This window comes from Nyctereutes procyonoides, unplaced genomic scaffold, assembly GCF_905146905.1.
Source record: "Nyctereutes procyonoides isolate TBG_1078 unplaced genomic scaffold, NYPRO_anot_genome, whole genome shotgun sequence".
Taxonomy (NCBI): Eukaryota; Metazoa; Chordata; class Mammalia; order Carnivora; family Canidae; genus Nyctereutes; species Nyctereutes procyonoides.
Genome location: NW_026575043.1, coordinates 34,041,888 through 34,051,998, shown reverse-complemented (window position 1 = coordinate 34,051,998; position 10,111 = coordinate 34,041,888).

Here is a 10,111-nt window from a genome sequence, read left to right as displayed (position 1 = left end):
GCGGCGCGCCCCGCCCCTTTTACGACAGCCACGTCCGGCGCTGCCCCCTTTTACGACAGTTAGGCGCGGCGCGGCCCGCCCCCTGCGCCCTGCGCCCGCCGGCACGAGGCTGGCTCCGCCCCTCCGCGGCGGTGCGGGGCGGGGTCCCTCTCGGTCGCCGCCTCTTGCCGCGCCCTTTTCCCCCACGCGACTTCAGAGGCGTCACCGCGCAGCCTCCATATCGCGAGATTTCAGAGAAGCGCGCTCTGCCGCCCTGGCCGGCTCGGAGCGCGGCCCCGCCCCCCGGCCGCGTCCCGAGGTGGGCGCGGGGGTGCGGGGGCTCGCGTTGGTGTCGGCTGCTGGCGACCGGGCGCTCCGTGGTGCTCGTACCCAGGGCAGCCTTGCAGAGTGGAAGTCGGTTGTGCGGACTCTGCACAGATCCTGCATCCCTGCACCGCGGCCCCTCTGTTCCCCACCACCGAGCATGACAGTGACCGGGTTGGTTGGGCAGAGAGGCTGCCTGGTGTCCAGCGAATGGATCGTTCCGTCCCCTCAGTGCCTGGAGTCCCCCTCTGCCGATGTCACCCTTGGCCGCGCCTTCACCGTGGACACACATCTCTCTTTTTCTCTCTCTCTCTTCCTACTCAATACAGGTCTGTCCACACACCTGTTTCCCCAAGCTGGTCACCAGTTTTCCAGTCCTGTTCCTCCCAAGTCCCTGACCGTCCCGCCAGGCCATTGGCCATAGCCCACCCCTGGCAATGGCACATCTGGTCATTTCTACTTTCAAGCAAAGTGCACCACACCCGCAGGTGCACGGCTGGAAGTCCTGCCCCCTGGAAGGGACTCCCTGCACCACTGTCCTCCGAGGATGCTACGGGAGAGGGGCCCTAATGCTGTTGCTATCCATTTCCTGAAGATCATTCAGAGCCACCTGTAAACCAGGCCCCCATCATCAGCATAGGAAACAACCTGCGTAGGCCATAGGTGCAGGCTGGGAGAGAAGGCAGTGTAGCAGGAGTGGGGACCATGGGCATTTGGGCCACTTCTTCATGTAACATACGTGTGTTTAAGGCCTGCTCGGGCCCAATGACACCTGTACACTTCCACTGGATGGTGAAGTGCTGCTGTGCATACCCAGTGTTATGGCTTGGTGGATCAGATAGCATCCAGTTCATGAGGGGTAGCTTGGGTGGCATGGTAACTTGATGGCCATACTCAAGTGCTCAGTCTCTATGAAGATCCAATAGCAGGCCAAGAGCTAGTTCTCAAAAGGAGTGTAATTGTCTGCGGATGATGGCAGGCCTTACTCCCAAATCCTGAGGGCTGCACTGCAGTTCACCAAGACGGGCCTACTGAAGGCTGCCGACAGCACTCTCTCTCTTTTTTTTTAAATAAATTAATTTATTATTGGTGTTCAATTTACCAACATACAGAATAACACCCAGTGCTCATCCCGTCAAGTGTCCCCCTCAGTGCCTGTCACCCACTCACCCCCACCCCCCCTCCTCCCCTCCCACCACCCCTAGTTCATTTCCCAGAGTTAGGAGTCTTTATGTTCTGTCTCCCTTTCTGATATCTCCCACACATTTCTTCTCCCTTCCCTTATATTCCCTTTCACTATTATTTATATTCCCCAAATGAATGAGAACATACACTGTTTGTCCTTCTCCGATTGACTTACTTCACTCAGCATAATACCCTCCAGTTCCATCCACATTGAAGCAAACGGTGGGTATTTGTCGTTTCTAATGGCTGAGGAATATTCCATTGTCTACATAGACCACATCTTCTTTATCCATTCATCTTTCGATGGACACCGAGGCTCCTTCCACAGTTTGGCTACTGTGGACATTGCTGCTAGAAACATCGGGGTGCAGGTGGCCCGGAGTTTCATTGCATCTGAATCTTCGGGGTAAATCCCTAACAGTGCAATTGCTGGGTCATAGGGCAGGTCTATTTTTAACTCTTTGAGGAACCTCCACACAGTTTTCCAGAGGGGCTGCACCAGTTCACATTCCCACCAACAGTGTAAGAGGGTTCCCTTTTCTCCGCATCCTCTCCAACATTTGTTGTTTCCTGCCTTGTTAATGTTCCCCATTCTCACTGGTGTGAGGTGGTATCTCATTGTGGTTTTGATTTGTATTTCCCTGATGGCAAGTGATGCAGAGCATTTTCTCATGTGCATGTTGGCCATGTCTATGTCTTCCTCTGTGAGATTTCTCTTCATGTCTTTTGCCCATTTCATGATTGGATTGTTTGTTTCTTTGCTGTTGAGTTTAATAAGTTCTTTATAGATTTTGGAAACTAGCCCTTTATCTGATATGCAATTTGCAAATATCTTCTCCCATTCTGTAGCTTGTCTTTTAGTTTTGTGGACTGTATCCTTTGCTGTGCAAAAGCTTCTTATCTTGATGAAGTCCCAATAGTTCATTTTTGCTTTTGTTTCTTTTGCCTTCGTGGAGATATCTTGCAAGAAGTTACTGTGGCCGAGTTCAAAAAGGGTGTTGCCTGTGTTCTCCTCTAGGATTTGGATGGAGTCTTGTCTCACATTTAGATCTTTCATCCATTTTGAGTTTATCTTCCTGTATGGTGCAAGAGAGTGGTCGAGTTTCATTCTTCTGCATGTGGATGTCCAATTTTCCCAGCACCATTTATTGAAGAGACTGTCTTTCTTCCAGTGGATCGTCTTTCCTCCTTTGTCGAATATTAGTTGACCATAAAGTTCAGGGTCCACTTCTGGGTTCTCTATTCTGTTCCATTGAGCTATGTGTCTGTTTTTGTGCCAGTACCACACTGTCTTGATGACCACAGCTTTGTAGTACAACCTGAAATCTGGCATTGTGATGCCCCCAGATATGGTTTTCTTTTTTAAAATTCCCCTGGCTATTCGGGGTCTTTTCTGATTCCACACAAATCTTAAAATAATTTGTTCCAACTCTCTGAAGAAAGTCCATGGTATTTTGATAGGGATTGCATTAAACGTGTAAATTGCCCTGGGTAATATTGACATTTTCACAATATTAATTCTGCCAATCCATGAGCATGGAATATTTTTCCATCTCTTTGTGTCTTCCTCAATTTCTTTCAGAAGTGTTCTATAGTTTTTAGGGTATTGATCCTTTACCTCTTTGGTTAGGTTTATTCCTAGGTATCTTATGCTTTTGGGTGCAATTGTAAATGGGATTGACTCCTTAATTTCTCTTTCTTCAGTCTCATTGTTAGTGTATAGAAATGCCATTGATTTCTGGGCATTGATTTTTGTATCCTGCCACGCTGCCAAATTGCTGTATGAGTTCTAGCAATCTTGGGGTGGAGGCTTTTGGGTTTTCTATGTAGAGTACCATGTCATCGGCAAAGAGGGGGAGTTTGACTTCTTCTTTGCCAATTTGAATGCCTTTAATGTCTTTTTGTTGTCTGATTGCTGAGGCTAGGACTTCTAGGGCTATGCTGAATAGCAGTGGTGAGAGTGGACATCCCTGTCTTGTTCCTGATCTTAGGGGAAAGGCTCCCAGTGCTTCCCCATTGAGAATGATATTTGCTGTGGGCTTTTTGTAGATGGCTTTTAAGATGTCGAGGAAAGTTCCCTCTCTCCCTACACTCTGAAGAGTTTTGATCAGGAATGGATGCTGTATTTTGACAAATGCTTTCTCTGCATCTAATGAGAGGATCATATGGTTCGTGGTTTTTCTCTTGCTGATATGATGAATCACATTGATTGTTTTACGAGTGTTGAACAAGCCTGTGTCCCGGGGATAAATCCTACTTGGTCATGGTGAATAATTTTCTTAATGTGTTGTTGGATCCTATTGGCTAGTATCTTGTTGAGAATTTTTGCATCCATGTTCATCAGGGATATTGGTCTGTAATTCTCCTTTTTGGTGGGGTCTTTGTCTGGTTTTGGAATTAAGGTGATGCTGGCCTCATAGAACGAGTTTGGAAGTACTCCATCTCTTTCTATCTTTCCAAACAGCTTTAGTAGAATAGGTATGGTTTCTTCTTTAAACGTTTGATAAAATTCCCCTGGGAAGCCATCTGACCCTGGACTCTTGTGTCTTGGGAGGTTTTTGATGACTGCTTCAATTTCCTCCCTGGTTATGGGCCTATTCAGGTTTTCTATTTCTTCCTGTTCCATTTTTTGTAGTTTGTGGCTTTCCAGGAATGCGTCCATTTCTTCTAGATTGCCTAATTTATTGGCGTAGAGCTGTTCATAGTATGTTTTTAAAATCGTTTGTATTTCCTTGGTGTTGGTAGTGATCTCTCCTTTCTCATTCATGATTTTATTAATTTGAGTCTTCTCTCTCTTCTTTTTAATAAGGTTGGCTAATGGTTTATCTATCTTATTAATTCTTTCAAAGAACCAACTCCTGGTTCTGTTGATCTGTTCCACAGTTCTTCTGGTCTCGATTTCGTTGAGTTCTGCTCGAATCTTTGTTAACTCTCTTCTTCTGCTGGGCGTAGGGTCCATTTGCTGTTTTTTCTCTAGCTCCTTTATGTGTAAGGTTAGTTTTTGTATTTGAGTTCTTTCCAGTTTTTGAATGGATGCTTGTATTGCGATGTATTTCCCCCTCAGGACTGCTTTTGCTGCATCCCAAAGATTTCGAACGGTTGTATCTTCATTCTCATTAGTTTCCATGAATCTTTTTAATTCTTCCTTAATTTCCTGGTTGACCCTTTCATCTTTTAGCAGGATGGTCCTTCACCTCCATGTGTTTGAGGTCCTTCCAAACTTCTTGTTGTGATTTAGTTCTAATTTCAAGGCATTATGGTCTGAGAATATGCAGGGGACGATTCCAATCTTTTGGTATCGGTTCAGACCCGATTTGTGACCCAGTATGTGGTCTATTCTGGAGAAAGTTCCATGTGCACTTGAGAAGAATGTGTATTCAGTTGAGTTTGGATGTAAAGTTCTGTAGATATCTGTGAAATCCATCTGGTCCAGTGTATCATTTAAAGCTCTCGTTTCTTTGGAGATGTTGTGCTTAGAAGACCTATCGAGGGTAGAAAGAGCTAGATTGAAGTCACCAAGTATAAGTGTATTATTATCTAAGTATTTCTTCACTTTGGTTATTAATTGGGTTTAAATATTTGGCAGTTCCCACATTCGGGGCATATATATTGAGGATTGTTAAGTCCTCTTGCTGGATAGATCCTTTAAGTATGAGATAGTGTCCCTCTTCATCTCTCACTACAGTCTTTGGGGTAAATTGTAGTTTATCTGATATAAGGATGGCTACCCCTGCTTTCTTGTGAGGACCATTTGAATGGTAAATGGTTCTCCAACCTTTTATTTTCAGGTTGTAGGTGTCCTTCTGTCTAAAATGAGTCTCTTGTAGACAGCAAATAGATGGGTCCTGCTTTTTTATCCAGTCTGAAATCCTGCGCCTTTTGATGGGGTCATTAAGCCTGTTCAGGTTCAGAGTTACTATTGACAGATATGAGTTTAGTGTCATCATGTTATCTATTCAGTCCTTGTTTTTGTGGATTGTTCCACTGAACTTCTTCTTAAAGGGGAATTTTAAGAGTCCCCCTTAAAATTTCTTGCAGAGCTGGTTTGGAGGTCACATATTCTTTCAGTTCCTGCCTGTCTTGGAAGCTCTTTATCTCCCCTTCCATTTTGAATGAGAGCCTTGCTGGATAAAGTATTCTTGGTTGCATGTTCTTCTCATTTAGGATCCTGAATATATCCTGCCAGCCCTTTCTGGCCTGCCACGTCTCTGTGGAGAGGTCTGCTGTTACCCTAATATTCCTCCCCACGAAAGTCAGGGATTTCTTGTCTCTTGCTGCTTTAAGGATCTTCTCTTTATCTTTGGAATTTGCAAGGTTCACTATTAAATGTCGAGGTGTTGAACGGTTTTTATTGATTTTAGGGGGGGGATCTCTCTATTTCCTGGATCTGAATGCCTGTTTCCCTTCCCAGATTAGGAACGTTTTCAGCTAGGATTTGCTCAAATACATATTCTGGCCCTCTGTCCCTTTCGGCACCCTCGGGAACCCCAATTAAACGTAGGTTTTTCTTCCTCAGGCTGTCGTTTATTTCCCTTAATCTGCCAACAGCACTCTCCACCATTGATGCCTCAAGCACCAGCGACTCCTGGCCTCAAGGCATAGACTTCTTGTCCTGGCCAGCCCATCCATGGCTACCTTCCGGTGGGGGAGCTGTACTCTGTGTCCGTCCCCTTTAAGAGCACTCCTTTTGGGTACTCTTGGGAAAGCCCACCCCTGAAGTCCTAGTGCAGGTGGATGGGTGCCGTGGAGTATTCTGAGTCAGAGTGACTGGGCTGGATTGGTGTCATCTGGGCAGGCTGGTGGTTCAAGGTGTGTGGGGCAGGTTGGGCCTGGGGAGAAGGGCAGTACGTAATGCCTCTGTGGCATGAGCTGAAGAATGGTGACAGAAGTCAATGTAATGCAGTGTGCATTTTGCCACATTTTTTTGTGCTAGCATTTGGGGAATAATAGTGGCTTAGAGTGTAAAATTATTAGGTCAAAGGAATGAATCACTGATATATGATAAAGCATGGATGTGTCTCAAAAGCATGATGCTGAGTGTAAGAAGTCAGGCATAAAGGATATGAATACGGCAGCCCGGGTGGCTCAGCAGTTTAGCGCTCCTTTGGCCCAGGCCGTGATCCTGGAGACCGGGGATCGAGTCCTGCATCGGGCTCCCTTCATGGAGCCTGCTTTTCCCTCTGCCTGTGCCTCTCTCTGTATGATCTCACTATATGTGCAATCTAGAAAAACAAAGCAAAACAAAACAAAAACAAGCTCATGGCTATAGAGGACAGATTGGTGGTTGCCAATCTAGAGGAAGGAATGGGAGGCTCGAGGGGGGCCGGGTGTGTGAAGGGAGTCAGAAGGTACAAGGTTCCAGTTCTAAAGGAATGTCATGGGGATGCACCGCACAGCATGGTGACGATAGTTAATAACATCTTGCATATTTGAAAGTATCCATAAGAGTGGATCTTGAAAGTTCTCATCTCATGCCTGGATATACAAATATCAAATCATCACGTTGTATAGCTGAAACTAATATGCAATGTTATGTCAATTCGATTTCAATTTTTAAAAAATTTTGTGGACTGAAACCCATGCTTCATCATTTCAAGTCAATCATATGCTCTTCTTGGATAAAGAAACTTCAGTGTTTTTACAACTACGATTAACCAGAAAAAACAGTAACAATTATGATAATGATGAGTAATAGGAATGTTAATAGTAACAATCATTCTTCCTATAAATCTCAGGACTTCCATTCTCTATTTTAGTAACTTCCTTCAATTGCCTACCTTCATAGCCTATATTCCCTCCTGGCCTCCCATGGTTACTTGGAAACGTTCCCCACAAGGTGCCTCAGAAGAACCAGCTTCCAGAGGGACAGCTGCCCCTCTGGGGTTCCCTTCTCAGTGCTCCAGGCCGCCCTGTGAACAAGGTCTTGGAATATTTTCTGAGGGCACCTGCATGACTGGAGCCCAGGCAGGACGCGGCGGGCCGGTGGACAGCGCGCTGAAGGGGCTCATCCTGTGCTGGGCCATCCTTCAGCCCAGGCCGCGCACCTCCCCCAAGCTGCGGGCTGCTCCCCGGGTCACCCCGGGTCAGCTCTTGGAGGCCACTTGAGTGATCCTGCCCTCCTGGATGGCATCTTGGGACTTGGCCTCCGGCATGGGGGCAGGGGCAGATCCCATGCCCATTTCAGTCCGCACTCTGGAACTAAACTGTGAAAGGGGCCGCTAGGCGGTGCAGCACCACCAAGAAGGACCACACTGGGGTGGATCTGGGTCCCTGCAACCAGTAGGGTGCCCTGCCTGCTAGGTCCCCATGACGAGATGATAAGGAAGACGGGGAGGCCCAGTAAAGCCCTACGCAGGCCTCCTTGCATCGGCCACACTGGCCAGGCCACAGCTCTGGAGAAGGACTTGGAGTATTTGGGGGTGTTCAAAGATTGGGTCCCACAGAGGCCCGCACAACGGATGGAGCCCCTGACCTAGACTCACCTATGGGGCTCCAGCTGGCCTCCACCTCCAGGGTGGGACTCAGAAAAGCTGATGGGAGAGTCCGGCCACGGGGACCCATGCAGGCCCACCTGCCCAGGCCACCTGTGTGGTTAGGGCCAGCTGGGGTCTCTGGGAGTGGAACTGAGGGAGGCTTGGAGGCACCTCTGGGCACCGGACCTCAGGAGCCCTGTTCTGTGCCCCCGCAAACCGCTCCCGCTGCTGGACCACCAGGAATGGGGCTTGGGAAATGGGCAGCAGGTGCCTCTGACAGCTGGGATCTCTGAGGGCTGGCGGCTGAGCCTGCGAGGGGCATGCGGGCCTCCCCAGAAGGCCGGTCCCCCCATCCTGGCCGGGGCGGACATGGCCGAGGGCCCCGATGCCACTGGCGGGGCGGGACACGGCCGAGAGCACCGAAGGCCCCTGGCCGGTCGGCGTGGGCGCGGAGCGCTGTCCCTGTCACCCCGCAGCGGCTCTGCCCGGTCCCTGCGTGTCTACTCGGCAGCGCATGGCCGGGGCGCCCAGGCACGACTGGCAGCAGGACCGGGAAACCCCCGCGGGTGCCGCGGCCTTGCAGAGGGTCCCGGGCCTGGTTCTCCGGGGTCCGGGGAAACCATATCAAAGCGGCGGCCAGGTGGCGCCCGAGAGCCGCGCTTCACGTCTGAGCACGGGCACCAGATGGCCCGCGGCGAGGCCACACCGCCGCCACCCGGTGGCGCAGCGGCCTCCAGGCCCCCGACCGCGTCCCTCCGCGAGGCCGGTGCCGGGTGTCGCGCGTGCACGGCCGTGCTCCTGGGTGCAGGGTGCAGGGTGCCGGGTGCAAGGTCCCGGGTGCAGGGTCCCAGGTGCGGGGTCCCAGGTGCGGGGTACAGGGTGCCGGGTGCCGCGCGTGCATGGCCGTGCTCCTGGGGCTCCTTCTCCGCGAGGCGAGACCCCGGAGCGCGAGAAGCACTGGGATATCTTCCCGAGGGGCCGGCAGGCCGGGGCGCGCTGCCTGGGTTTCAATGAGCAGCCCCGGGGGCTCCCCGACTCTCGGGGCACTTGGTCACTTCTATGGAGGCTCAGGGGGCAGGGACTGGGCAAGGGACACGTTGGAAGTACTCCGAGAGAACACGGATAAATCATTGTTATTTATCATTATGCAGTGGGGAAGGTCTTTCTAAAGCATGACACAGTCCAGAAGCCGTAAACCCCACCTCGCAAAGTTTGAATACGATAGATCTTTGCAGGTAGCACAAGCAAAGTCAAATGACAACAGGGGTGGGGGACATTTATGCAAATACACGTAGACTACAATACTGATTTCAGTATTACTGATTATTTTATTATTATTATTATTATTACGTAAAGATTTTATTTATTCATTCCTGAGAGACACACACAGAGAGAGAGGCAGAGACACAGGCAGAGGGAGAATAGAAGTAGGCTCCCTGCGGGGAGCCGGATGCGGACTCGATCCCGGTCTCCAGGATCACGCCCTGGGCCAAAGGCAGATGCTTAACCGCTGAGCCACCCAGGCATCCCAGCATTACTTATTATAACCGAGGGAAAAAATTAGCTGTAAGATAAATTCCAGCACATCAACACTATGAATTTGTGTTTTACTTTTTTTTTTCACTTTTTAGAAGAGGCAGATCTATAGTTACTAACATGAGAAGATGTTGATGACCTGCTAAATGAAAACAGCAAATGGTAGAACTTCTCTTGAAAAACATGCACTTAAAAAAAAAATACTTACAAGGGAGTGGGGCACCTGAGTAGCTCAGTTGGTTTAAGCAGACGCCCTTGGTTTGGGCACAGGTCATGATCTCCTGAGTTGTGGGTTGAGCCCTGCTTGTGGCTCTGTGCTCAGTCCATAATCCCCTTCAGATTCTTTCTCTTTCTCCCTACTTCTCCGGTCCTCCCTGCACTTGTGTGCTCTGTATCTAACAGGTACAATTAAAAAAAAATTACATGGAAAGGCAAAGGAATTAGAATAGCTAAAGCGATTTTGAAAAACAAGGAAAAGCTCTCTCCTATTTTAACAGTTATTACATAGTTAATAAATTCTGTGTGGTATTGGCAGAGGGATAGACATGTTGATCAATGGAACAGAATAGAAACCCAAACAAAGATGTGCAACTGATTTTTGGCAAACATGTTTA